At 39.7% G+C, this 13,784-nt stretch overlaps 1 long non-coding RNA gene across 1 annotated transcript in view; it reads right to left on the bottom strand.

Annotated features, from left to right (window-relative positions):
• Positions 1 to 207: 207 nt before the first annotated feature.
• LOC128913535 (uncharacterized) overlaps positions 208 to 13,784 on the bottom strand; it is a 135,523-nt gene continuing 121,946 nt past the window's right edge. The window contains exon 7 of the long non-coding RNA XR_008467998.1: positions 208 to 263. This is a non-coding gene — a long non-coding RNA (uncharacterized LOC128913535). The remainder of the gene's footprint in view (positions 264 to 13,784) is intronic.

Here is a 13,784-nt window from a genome sequence, read left to right as displayed (position 1 = left end):
GGAAAAAATACATTACGGGGACAGAAATTTTATTCACAGCTGCCATAAGTGATTGCCAACTAGCAGATAGCAGTCCATGTTGAGATAAACATAAATATGTTTATAAAATGTAAATGTGTTGCTGCTGACAGCATTTTCTTAAAAACTACACATGAGAACTTAGCAATGTGTCTACAGTATTTTCTTACCTCAACTAATAAGAAGCATGGCAACATCATGTGGCTTCTCTGAGACTGATGTCTGCTGTTTGAAATCATGTTCACCTGTGAAGGAAATGAAGTATATTGTGTCCATCTTTAAGTAACCAGCATTATTTGAAATAATGTGCAATCTATAAAAGGCCTGCTTAAAACATAGATTTGTACCAAAATAAGGAATGGTGAGAATTACAACAGGAAAGAGGACTGTTCAGGTGCGCTCCTTTATTCCAGTATGTAAAAGCTTCAAGTTCATTTAGATTTTACTACTTTGTTAAATTGATTCCAGCCATTTTTGTTCCAAATAACAGTATCTATAGAAAGATTTGAACTTAAAATTGTTTTAATTATATCCCTGCATACTTCAACAAAACAAATCCTTTATCTCTTTTCAGCAGAGCTTTTCTAATTCTATTGACTTCAAAGAAACTTAAGCACGTTCTTAAAGTTTATACTAGAGCGCTTTGCTGAAGGGGCATTAGGTGAAGGCTTAAAAGTTTTCAAAACTAAAATTTTAATCTACCAAGCTTCTACAGAAACCTGGGAATAGAGGACTAGAAGGAGCGACCAAGCTGTGAAGTCGTGTCTTGCAATCACAATATAATAGACTTCTGGTTCTGAAGGATCCACAGAACATTTTTCTCAACACCACAGGTACAAAAACTTTCCTAGTCCCTTGCAAGAAAATTAAGATCTGTTGTTAAAAGTAAAACAAACCAAAAAAGCAATAACTGCCTGGAAGAAAAAAAAAAAGTACTACTAATCTCTGCCATAGGAAAAGAAGAGCAGAAAGCAACACACTGTGGATGTAACGATCCTAGGAATCAGCCCATGACTGGAATAGTAAATTGACTAAAATATCCAGAGGAATTAGCATCTTCAAGAATTAGAAAACTTCTAAATGCTGGGCATCCCCTCTAGATTACCTTCTTCTTCCTTAAAAAAAAAAAAATCCCAACAAAACAACACTATTGCTTTGATTATTTAATTTTTAAAACTCTAGCTTTAAAAGCTTGTGCCTAGGCTCTTCCTAAAAGATACTGAAATAGTCCTTCAGCTCTCTTCTGTTTTTCTCAACTCTGCCCCTTACTGTTCTTCATTTCTGTTTCACCATTCACTCCTTTTTTATGTTCTCTCCTTCAGGTCTCCCCGTGTTCCCCCTCCAGTTTCTCTTTATCCTTTTCCTCACTCAGCTTCTCTTATACAGCACATCTTCCAACACCTTGCATCCCCTCTCTCACTTCAGTGGCCTCCCAAATCTATCTTTGATTCCCTTTCTTCCTCTGATCCTTTAGTAAGCTGCAGCTGACTCTTTCTCCCTGCCATGCCCTGCCTGTGTGTGTGCATATTTCATACAGGGCTTGAGGGTGAACAGTCCAGGAGGCAGCACACTAAAGAGAAGAGAAAGCAGATGCTTCCAAGCAATATCAGAAAAGCAAACTCTGCTATGTGTGTGTGCAGCCTGGCTCCCAGCAATGCACTGAGCATCTTCAATGCTCTCATTCACTCGTGAAAGTGGCTGAGGGAGTCTGACACTGCCTCCCTCTGCTTCTGAGTCAGTCAGTAGAAAAGTAGAAACAGAGCTGTTGCTCTGTTCAGTGAGACTTGTGCGTGCACCAGCTGGGGGCTCCCTGGGAGCTACGAGCTTTTCAGCTGGGATCCTGTCACTCTGGGCATTTTTAGCCCAGTCTTTGGTGCTATCAAACACAGCGGTGGTCATCTGGATTCAGCTTGTGTTTACCCAAAGCAATGAACAAGAAAATGCTTTGTAGGCAAACCGTATGGCATATGTTCTTGAAATCTCTCTCGGATTGTTAAAGGCTGAACTTATTTATCAAGCAAATAGAAAATGGTGTCTCTGCTGATGATGAATTTACTTGTGCACATCCAGGGCCAAACTGTGCTGTTCATGTTCCGTTCAAATCCTCACTGAGGCAAAAGAGTCCCAGAGACTCCTTGACACTCTGTTACACAGTTACATAATATAACCATTAATATTGCATATGGAGATGTGCATGCACAGCTACTGCACATTGGGACTATAGGCTAAGCTCATTAAAGAGACACCAACATAGCAGTTATTTATTATTTACTGAGTGCTAACAGTACATTGAAGAAAAGAGAACAAGCTCTGAGCATTAAGGACTTATACATGGCTGCTTTTCAGCTGTTACCTCAAGATCAAAAAGGGCCTAAGATTCCTCTTCTCTGGCATAGCATCCAAGACAAGTTCTTGTTAATGTTGCGTAAGTACCGCAGATGGGTGTCTGCCAAAGCCTAAAGCTCTCAGTGCCCCAAAATGGGGATGAACTGTAGAGCCTGAGGTGTGTCCCAGAATTTTCCTTTCCATAACATGGAGATGGACGCAGCTTGGAGCCTGGAACACCCTTTACACAGGATAAACACATACCTATGTGAAATTGCCTTTCCAGAGGTTGCTGCTATGACTTGGGAGAAAGATGAGTGAGCCTGAATGAAGCATCAAGAATCCATCTGTGAGGGCATGGCTGAAATGGTACAAGCATATCCCTATAAATAGCTCTTGGTAAAGAACTATTTCTGTTTTCGTAATATGAAGTCTTTTCATGTAACTGTTACTAGGCAGCCTATGAAACAGTTTCTCTGGCAGCACCCCACTATATGCCAGTCTGCCTCCATCCAGCTGCTGTTCTGGGGGTATGCCTAACAGCAGCCTACAGGATCGCTCTCCAGACAAGCCATGTCATCACCAATCTGCCTCACTGCTAGACTAGGGAGTCATGTTCACATCTGTGCTCCGTGTTTTTGGAAGAAAGACTGCAAGCACACACCTCCAGGAAGAGCTCTGGACAACAGCATTTGACTGAGTTGCTACATCCCCCCTACACCCCCCCGCAACCAGCTCATGACGGCTGGTTATGAGCCACAGGTGAGTTTTACACTTGAGAGTCGTAGTCTGAACAGCCTCAATTTATACAGTTGTCACAAACATGCTCCCAGTGTTTCTGATCCCATTTGGATCAAAATCCATTCAATTTATAAGAAGCCTCAGCACGTCTCCTCAACATGAGAGAATTGCATTCATGTTTCTAGGGTGTTTTTTGGAAACTTTTAGCTACTGTGTAAAGGGGATGGGAGTTTGACAGCAAGACCATGGCCAAAACAGAAGAATGTTTTTACAAAAAGCAGTCACTGTCCTGCATTTTGCCTGGAAAATCAATTCTGTAGGCGATTTCTATGCATGACTACTGGCCCAGGTACTTCAGCTTCACAGGGAGACCTCCTCTTTGGATGTGACATTAGCAATGAGCTCTGGGAAACTCTGACCAACTTTTAATGTAAAAAAGTAAGATGGCTAGAGTTTAAGCACTTCCAACATTACTCATAAACAGAAGAGGAAGCACTTGGGCTCACAGCTTGAACATGCCTGCAAGTGATTTACTTAATACCACATTTCTGCAGAAATCAAAAAATGAAATCAAATATCCTTAGTTCTGAAAGGGAGTCCCTAATCGTCTTGCTATTTTACTATTTGTATTACCCACAGTTGCCATTGTACGACTGTCTTCTGGCACGTCCCTTTTTTGGTGAAAGCTAGTGTGAAGGCAATTTGAGAGCCTGGTGCTGCCCATCTTCCATAGATGTTATACAAGTGCCAAGGAGATCTAAGACACTACTGTATCATTACAAGATGTCTGTTCCATCACAGGTTTCCCTGTAACTTAGGATTCTGCTGAAATACAAATGGCATGTTCTATTTCATTTGTCTCTTTCCATTTATGGGTGAAGTTCACCTACACTAAGGAAAAAGTACTTATCAATAATTCAGAAGATGTAAATATATGCTCCAAACTAAAAAAAAATCTACTAAAATGCAAATAAAGCTCACTAGAAGTATCTGTAGCACTTATACTCCCCGGTGTGGTAAAAATGTAGTGGCTTGCCAGAAGGTAAACAGAGGATGTGTCTGGGGAATGCTGAATTTGTCAAGAAAACAGGAAAATAAGGTTACTGTGCTATGAAGAAAGCAAATCTTCTTCATTTTTATGTGCCAAATATATGTAGTCTTCATATAGATAATGGAGAATGGAGAAGATGACATTTTAATGAAGAAAAAGATAAGGAAAAACAATAAAGATACTTTCCTTTGAGATACTGACATTTATGTCTATCACTTGTATAATTTGTATCTATCTATTTATCATCAGTATCTATTCATAAGGAGGGCAAATGTGCTCCATGAACGTAAAGCATGAGAGCTTAGAGTTTGTGGGCTAAAGGATATCTATATACAGGTTGATCAATTTTTCAAGATGAACAAGCTGGGGAGTCCCTGGAAGGTCCGATTCTCCATCCAGGTTGATAATCAACACATTGAAACACACAAATTGGTCTGGGCATCACAGGAGCTGCCTGGGGAAGCCTTCAGGACAGTCCAAAATTCCCACCTAGATAGTTCCTGTAGCAATTAGTCAAACACTTAGCTGTGAAGGTGGCTAAGAATTCAGTCAACCACTTTGTCTCAAGTTAGTCCATTATTTCAAATTGGCCTCTGCAGATGGCCAGACTGAGATTACCTGCACCACCCAGCAGACTTGCCTCGATGAGCACAAAGGCGCAGCCCTGATAACCAGCTACACAAGAATTATAGTTACAGCGCAAACTTGAGGAGTTTCATACTTACACCTTAAATTTCATAGCACTTTTCACTGCTGAATTTCATTGGGACAAAAAAAAACACTTTTAAAACTGTTTTTTTATACTCTACTCATGGAAAATACTGTTGGTGAAGATTTCCCTTTTTATTTTTACCTATGTTCCAGCTACCTCTCTGTTCCATGCATACGCACAGAGACAGCTGCTTTTTCAAATTCTACTCAGGCTTTCACAGATAATGAAGTCTCTGTTCTTCTATCAGGAAGAATTCTTACATGATCTAAAGCTGACAAAAATCAGCTTTAGCTGATTTTTTAGCTTCTATAAGGCTGACAAAAATCATCAGAGAAAAACATTGTAATAAACTGAACCACATTCATGGTGGAAATACTGGAATGTATATTCAGAACAATCTTTTGAAGAACAGAGTTCATTAGGTTTTTCCACATTTTCACGCTATTCTTCCTCTTCCTCCAAGAGGATTTCTCTTAGATTTTAAGCTTTGGTGCTGCAGTAATTAAGTCTCTTTTCCCTGATGCTAATATTCGTGCTGATCCTGGGGTGTGAGGAGAGAGGACAGACAAAGCAATGGGAAGCTAACTGCAACTCTATGAACAGCAAATGAGCTTGAATAACTGACAGAATAGAGATTAACATGGTACCTAATGTAACCTGAATATCAAACCAAACTACAGAATACCAAAGAACTCCTAGAATATCCTATCCTCTTCAGATAGGGGTGATAAAACAGACAATTTTGTACACTAATGTCTATACCTTTTTCAATAGTAAAATGCTAGGGAGTTTGTTCTCAGCGAAGTATGTGACATTTTTTTCCAAATTGCTTTTCTCCTACAAAAATGATGTAAAATGAAAAAATAGGAATGATGATCCTTTCAGGCTCCAGATCTGCCAGAGTAAGAAAAGAAAAGAAATTCTCCCCAGTAGGAGAGAAAACGTCTCTCTCATGTACATAACAGGAAAAAGGAACAGAAGTAACATAGCTCATATTGATGGCAAAGATGCTAGGGAAGAAATTACTATTTAAGATAACTTGGACACAGATCATACAGATCAAAGTCAACATTTTCATGTACATTCAAAAGCAAAGTGTGACGCCAGTGAAATCTAAACTGTGCAAGAATAGGTTGCTATCAGCTGAGAGCCACATGAAAGAAGAACAATTGCAAATCACCCTGATGAGAGCAGGAAAAAGCACTCTTGGCTGCTTTTGCTACCTGAAAAGTCATGAATTCCACTAACTGGTGAACCTTAGTAATGAACTCAGATGCTCTTTCCCTCTGAAGCCCAGGCCACTTCCTCCAAATGACCTTCCACCTCACAAGTGTTTTAATCCCTACCCAACCTGGTCCCTGTAGCATCTGCCAGGCCGTCATTGATTGCCAACGGACAGCACATCTAGGTCAAGACTAAATGAAATGTAGAGAAGAATGTTATCAGCAGATTGGAGGCAGTGCAATATACACCATTACAGTATTTTCCCCAGTGATTTCCACATATGTTGCACAAAAGTCTCCTGTTTCTTCATTCTTCGCTGGCTTTCTGATGGGTATACATTTGTGATGACATTGAGAGCTAAATTGTGCTCTGCTGTCTTGAAATTAAATAAAATGAGTTTTTAAAGAACTGCAAAACAGAAACAGTACTGAGAGACAATCATATTACCATAAAAGATGAAAGCTAGGAACCAGAGCAACTACATCCCTCTCTTTCTTAGATTACTCGTTATCTGAAGATTAACATTAGGAGGACCTGGAAGCCTGTCAAACACCAAATCAAAAGCTCCCACAGGAGTTCAAATAGTATAAAGTGTTATCAGCAAGAAGAGGATTCACTGGATTATGCTTGTAGTGACAGGATTAAGTTTTGCCCAACAAGCTGCATTATCAGAAATAACAAGGTCATTTTTATGTTAAGAAGATGAGGGAAGAATGCAATTGTTTTGCAAGCAGGCAAATTAATATGGGATTAACCAATAAAAGAATTTCATAAAATTACTTCATTTGTGAAATCAAGGCAAATCTTAATCCTATAGCTTTGTACTTAAAAAAAGACCCCACTGGAGTGAAGAAGCAAAATCCTGGTGCTGACATGAAATCTCATCCACACAGATGTGATAATGACATCTACAGTAATAACAGGAGGCCCTTGCCACTCAGAAGCTACCTCCAAAGACACCTTTCCACAGTCAGGCCACTAATTGTGGGAACCTCTGCGGAGATACTCACTAAAATAGTTAGTATAGTGTAACTGTCTAGAATAATTCCCCATATAGATCTTGGAATATTTTACTGTCTTCATTTTTCTCTCTGTTTTAGAATAAAAATATTCAAATATGTGGAATGCTTTAAACAGCTAGTCTTAGTCTGCAGCTTGCTCTGCAGCCTGGATTTACCAGGCAAGGCAAAATCAGCTGCAGCTCTCTCTGTATTACCAGTGGCCAGTGAGCTATGAATGACACGGGCCATGCAGTGGGGTAGCAATATTGGGTCTGTTTTAAACCCAGTGTAAAGAAGCCCTGAGTCCTGAAAGTTCTGGACAAATAATTCACAAATAAAATATAACTATGTGAATTTAAACTTTTTTTTTTTTTTTTAGTTGCCCGCTGATGACACTAGAATTACTGCTGCCAAGAGTCCCTCGCAGTCAAGGCTGGTAGTGTTATGGAGGCAGTGGGCGAGTCAAGCTTGTTGATTGTACCTACATATAATAAGTATCTTGTGTCCCACAATGCATTGCCTCACTCAATGCTCAGTTGAGTATTTCAGGTCCCCAAAGTACTTTATCGCCAGCCACACTTTTTCTATTCACTTTCCAGTTTGCCATATAGGATCTGCAGGGACATTTGCTTATTTCTACTCTGTGACTGGTCAATCTCAATGGATGTGGAGTCAACCCACTGTAAGAGATGGACATTGACCTATTGTTCATATAGCCTCATCTGGAATCAGATGTGAAACGGCTGCTGATAAAACTTACCCAGCTGATTAATGTACTTTCTGTGTGTCTCATTAACAGAGAGACATTAACTCATTAGTATAAAACAGAGTGAGGTCGTATAGTGATTTCCTCAAATTTATTCAGTATTGGCATTTTTTTCCTGATTTTTTAATTATCATTATTGACAAATATCCAGATTTTGAGTTATGCTGATCAGTTTTGAATAGATGTAAATACATGCATTATTGTTTCTGTTACAAGGGTCAATTCCACCTTATATCAATTAAAAGTCAGCTCACATGCCAGCCTGTGAAATTTGCTATTTCTAAATATTTTTGCCAGAAAAAATCAACCGCATTGATCTTCACCAAAAGAATATACAAAGAAGAAGCAGCAGTCACTACAGTCACATGCATATCAAAATTAATTTGTATTTAATAATAGCTGCATCTCAAGTTGTCTTGAACTGCTGATCTGCAGACTTCCTGATGGTGATTTTTGAGAAGCTGGGCTGAACACACAGTAATGATTTTCTTCCCAGCCTTTAGCTGCTGCTTTTCTTTAAACTGTATCTTAAAATACGTGAAGTACTTTCCTCACGTGACTATCTAAGCAAATTCTGTATTACCAAAAAGATGTGATGCAACTACAGATGGGAGCAGGTTTGGTTCTTTTTCAAAATCAGAGGTGCACCATGGAACCAGTGCAAGTGTCTCTATGTACTGCAACAATCTTGCAGTACATCAATTATTTCTCATTTAGACAAATTTGATGGAGGCTGTCATCTCTAAATCTCTATATGCTGTTTCTTCGATTCCACTTACTTATTCTATTTCCTTTTGGCCAAATAAACTCAGTTCATTTCAGCTAAAGGCTAAAACCGGACATTATTTCTGCTTAGATAAAATTCACTGACAGTTCTCAGCTTCTCCATAAGACCTATTTTGTGCATAATAATATGTGTAAAAAGTCACAATTAAACTTCAAAGAACTTAAGCATGATAATCATCTTTATACTTCATTAAAACAGTAATGACTTAAAATTTTACTGCATAATTGTAAAGTTCCCATTTTTTTCTTCTTCTTAATCTCCATTCACTAAAAAAACCACAGTAAATGTCTTAAAGAAAAAAAGTGTGTTTTTTTTCACAGGGCAAATTTAAGTACAGGCCTGTAAGTGAAAGTGTAGGAGTCGACTGGTTGTGTTCTGGGCCCGCCTGCATATCAAAACAGTGCCCGCGCTGCGCTGGTCACCTAAGTACATATGCTGAATCCTACAGAATCCTCAAATAAATTCACAGATTTCAAAGTAAAAGTGAAATAGGACCTCTGTGTTGTGTTTGCATTTTTTAGTGATAAATTATGTACTTCTTATTCAGGCAACTGGGATACCTCGCAAAGGGTGGGTGTGAACTGCAGGATTTGCTATCAACTAAATAACAATATGTTCACAGGAGTATACAGCCATGCTAGAACTTAAGGCCAAGAAAACAGAAAATATAACCTCAGCATGTGTATGTGAGGTTCATCACAAACAGTTTGTGCTGTGGATTTATCCATGAAAGATTCATTTTCTAAATATGTCATTGCAGCCAGTGATTCAGAAGTAGAACACTTCCATCTGGCAACAGATGGCCAAGATGCATCTTATTTGTAGGAGAGTCTTCTGCTAAAAGAACTAGTCCTCACCACAATCCATATAATCAGATAAGCAGCTTCTTTCTAGTATTACTGACATAAGAAACCACACCAGCACCTTATATCACAAGATCAATCAACCCTGTATACATCTACATCCCTGCTTAAGTATTAAGCACCCTTCTATGTATCACAGCCACTTCTGCATTTCACTCCTAATTTTGTAGCTGATAACGTGTATGTTACATATGTAACACCTGTGTAGTTTCCCTAACATGATAGTTGATCCTCTGAATCTACGTAGCATTCAATCATTCGTCGTGATGAGCTTCTCAGTAGCTGTTCTTATGACTGAGGGATGGTTGCAGCTTCCTAGTAGTGTTTGTCACGGGTTTGCAAAGCCATCCCCTCAGACTGAACCTACTGCATTGTTTCACATGTTTTTAATCACTCATGCACAAGGCGGCAGTATCTGTGGGAGTAACAGATGGCTGCTAGCAAAGTTGGTTTATCCTGTTTCCTCCCTCACCATCCCAGCTAGGTGTTGCCCGCTGCTGGTTTTCTTCTCTAAAGGTCTTGGGAGGAAAATTCCAAAACTCAGCACATCCTAACCAACTATTCAGTATTTACTCTTTGTAAAAATCCAAAAGATTCTGTTTCATGATAACCAGAAAAAAAGAAAATAGGGTTACTTTCACTAAATGAGTTGTTCCTTAGGAGTTGTTCACTCAGCTCTAAGAAAAAGGGCTCAAACACCAGTTCTAGTGGAGAGCTATGAGTCATCGCATACATAAGAAAATTCAGAATTCAGCTCTCCCATTTTTATATGATATGGTAAACAAGAAAAGCACTGCAGAATTAATTCTGTGCTTGCTTTGGTCTCAGAATCTGAAGCGACTGTTGCCATGGGTACATAGAATCAAGATTTTAAAGGGGATTTAAGGACATGACAGAGGAGAACAGAAAGGACAGCATGGAAGATTCAAGAATCGTAGATCCCTGAAGAAAATGAGGATCTGAAACACAGAGATGCAGGGAGAAAAAGAAAAGTAAAAAAAAAAAAGTAGCCATTCATGCCACGAAGACAACGTAAGAGAAAATACAGCAGCCAACTGAAAGATCAATGTGGAGAAATGAAGAGAAGAAACTGGCAGACACACCAAGGGGGAAAGAAGAGCAGCTATCTCCATCAGAAGAGAGAAAGAGGCAATGAAAATAAGCAGGGTCATGAGGACAATTAATTGCATCATACAGAAGATCATAACTAAGATCAGAAAAGGACAAAAATAATGGATAAAGAAATAACAGATGAGGGATAAGGGAAGAAGCATACTTAAAACACAAAAAACAGATACGTAAGGATGATTGGGGATTTTTATTTAAGAATCAATGAGCAAGTCATCAGAGCTGATGTGGAGGAAAGAAAGATATGCGGTGTGTCAGCAGCAAGAATACATGTTGTCCTGAACTACAAAAAGCCATCATGGGAGAACAGAAGAATCCACTAATCCTACTTCATGCTGAAAAATGTCACTGCAAAATTCCATCAAGTACAGGAACAAAAATGTCTCTGCCAGCTGGGAAATACTGGCTTATCTGGCTTTAATGGAACTTTTCCAGCCCCAACAGAAGGAACAAGCATGAAATACAAGATTAAATAAACTAGGAGATGACTCAATGACCAATCTTACAAGGAAGGTTTTAGGTTGCTTGGCCACTCAATGGAGGACTTTTTTCTGAAGGAAGGAACTTTTTTAAGGAAGGGACAGTGAGGAGAAACAAAAACATTAAAGAAAACATCACGTGAGTCAGTGACGTAGCTGCAGAAATCTGGCTTTGAAAAAAATAGTAGTCAAAAAAAAAAACCAAAAGAGATAGTAAACAACGCCTGAAGTGTACGTGCATAAAGGACAAGAAATTCTAGAAGGAAAGCATGTTGAAATAGCAGTTGTGACATGGATACCGGCATCAAATAGAACTTGCTGCCTAGGAAAGGCATATAAACCTAAATGTAGTTAGATGTCATTTCACAGTAAAGATGTGACAGACCATAAAGAAATAAGGGCTACTGTGGATGAAAAAGAATCTAGATGGGTCAAAATCAGTGTGCAAAAGCAGTCCTACTGAGTAGTGTCAAAAGTGTGTGATCACCACAACTGTCTGGCTGGATCTTTGTTCTGAGATTACTTGCAGAAAAAGTCCGTGTAAGTGTTCTTACCTCGAGGCACTTACTGCAAAATACAGGGTTACCTGCTCTTCAATGAAAGCTTAGCTCCAACATAGCTTTTAGCTTGAAAAGCACAGCCTGGCCTTTCTTCATCTTGCTATTATAGTGTTAAGAAATCAAACACTGAGAAAAGAAATGTATTGTTTCAGAAAAGTTTTTGGAATTTTTATATTCTTGTGGAAGGTAAAGCTGTGAAAGGGCTCCCAAAAGCATTTAGATGCATTCGCTGAAGAAATGATCAGTTTTCAAACGTGATGATCCAGATGAACTTTCAGATTATGAATCACTAAATTCAGGATGTCTTTTCAGGGGAAGGAACATTAAGACATACTCTCTGTTTCTTCTACTTTTTCCTTAAGTATCCTTTAATGGTCACCGTCAGACACAGGAGACAGGCTAGATGGCCCTCTGTTCAAACTCAGGGTACCTGTGCTTTGAGTTTGAGATTGAAACATGCCTTTGTAATGGAACAAGAAGGAATAAGAACATTTACGCCCCTGTTACTGATTGCCTGATTTCTTTATCTTATGGAGCATGGATAGGGACAAAGTGATCAATAAACCTTCATTCCGTAACTCTGTTGCAGACAAAGAGCCAGAGGGCTTAATTTGATACTGGTAAAAAAAACCATCAACTCCACACTCTTAGAGAAAAGAAGACTTGACAGTTGGAAAGCTGTCTGGAAGTTACAACCTCATCCATAGCTACTTCCATGACTTTATAAAGTGACAGTGCAGTCTAAAAGGACATACTAGAATATATGCGTAATTCATAAAAGTGATTGAAAAATAAAGTTTAGGTGCTCTGGAAAAAAGAAATGCTAACCTGCTACTTAGACTGAATGTCCTTCTTTTTCCATAAAAGACATGCTGAGAAAAGTCTCTTCTTAACAACTACCAATTAACATTTTATTTCACCAACAGTGTGTTACTTCTTCTTTATGAGAACATTGCTGCATATTTTTTTATTGCTGTACAATTTATGACATGAAACAATCTTTTCCTACAGGAATATACTTACACTCTATATATGAAGAGTAAGGCACTCTTGCTATAAAAATAAGTTATAAGTTAACTGCTTGGAGAGATCCCGTGGGCTAGGGCTCTGGAAGGCAAAGGGGCTCAAGAAAGCTGGTTGATATTCAAAGACCACTTCCTCCAAGCTCAGGATCGGTGCATCCCTAAGAGAAAGAAATCAGCCAAGGGATGCAGGAGACCTGTATGGTTGAGCAGGGAGCTTCTGAAAAAGCTCAAGTGGAAGAAGGAAGTCTATAATAAGTGGAAAAAGGGACTGACCCCTTGGGAGGATTACAAGAATGCTGCCAGAGCATGCAGGGATGAAACAAGGAAAGCCAAGGCTGCCTTGGAATTAAACCTGGCTAGGCATGTCAAGCTCAACAGGAAGGGCTTCTACAGGTATACTGGAAGCAAAAGGAAGACCAGAGAAGTTGTGGGCCCACTGTTGAATGAAACAGGAACCATGGTGACGGAGGATGCAGAGAAGGTGGAGTTACTGAACGCCTTCTTTGCTTCGTTCTTTACTGCTCGGCCCAGCCCTCAGGAGTCCCAGGCATTAGGGGAATTAACGGGGAAAGAAGACTTCCCTTGGTTTGAGGAAGATCAAGTGAGGGATCAATTAAATCAATTAGATATTCACAAGTCCATGGGCCCCGATGGGATGCACCCGAGAGTGCTGAGGGGGCTGGCGGAAGTCATTGCTGGGCCGCTCTCCATCATCTTTGAAAGGTCCTGGAGAACAGGCAAGGTGCCTGAGGACTGGAGGAAAGCCAACGTCACTCTAGTCTTCAAAAAAGACAAGAAGGAGGAGCTGGGGAACTACAGGCCGGTCAGTCTCACCTCCATCCCTGGAAAGATGATGGAACAGCTCATTCTGGGCGTCATCTCAAGGCATGTGGAGGGAAAGAAAGCTATCAGAAGTACTCAACATGGATTCACCAAGGGGAAATCATGTCTGACTAATCTGATAGCCTTCTGTGATGGCATGACTGGATGGAGAGCTGAGGGGAGGGCGGTAGATGTAGTCTACCTTGACTTAAGCAAGGCGTTCGACACAGTCTCCCACAGCATCCTCATAGGGAAGCTTAGGAAAAGTGGGCTTGATGAATG

The sequence above is a fragment of the Rissa tridactyla genome, chromosome 8 (assembly GCF_028500815.1).
Source record: "Rissa tridactyla isolate bRisTri1 chromosome 8, bRisTri1.patW.cur.20221130, whole genome shotgun sequence".
NCBI lineage: Eukaryota > Metazoa > Chordata > Aves > Charadriiformes > Laridae > Rissa > Rissa tridactyla.
The sequence above is the reverse complement of the archived record's forward strand: the minus strand, read 5'-3'. Positions and strand labels throughout refer to the sequence as shown.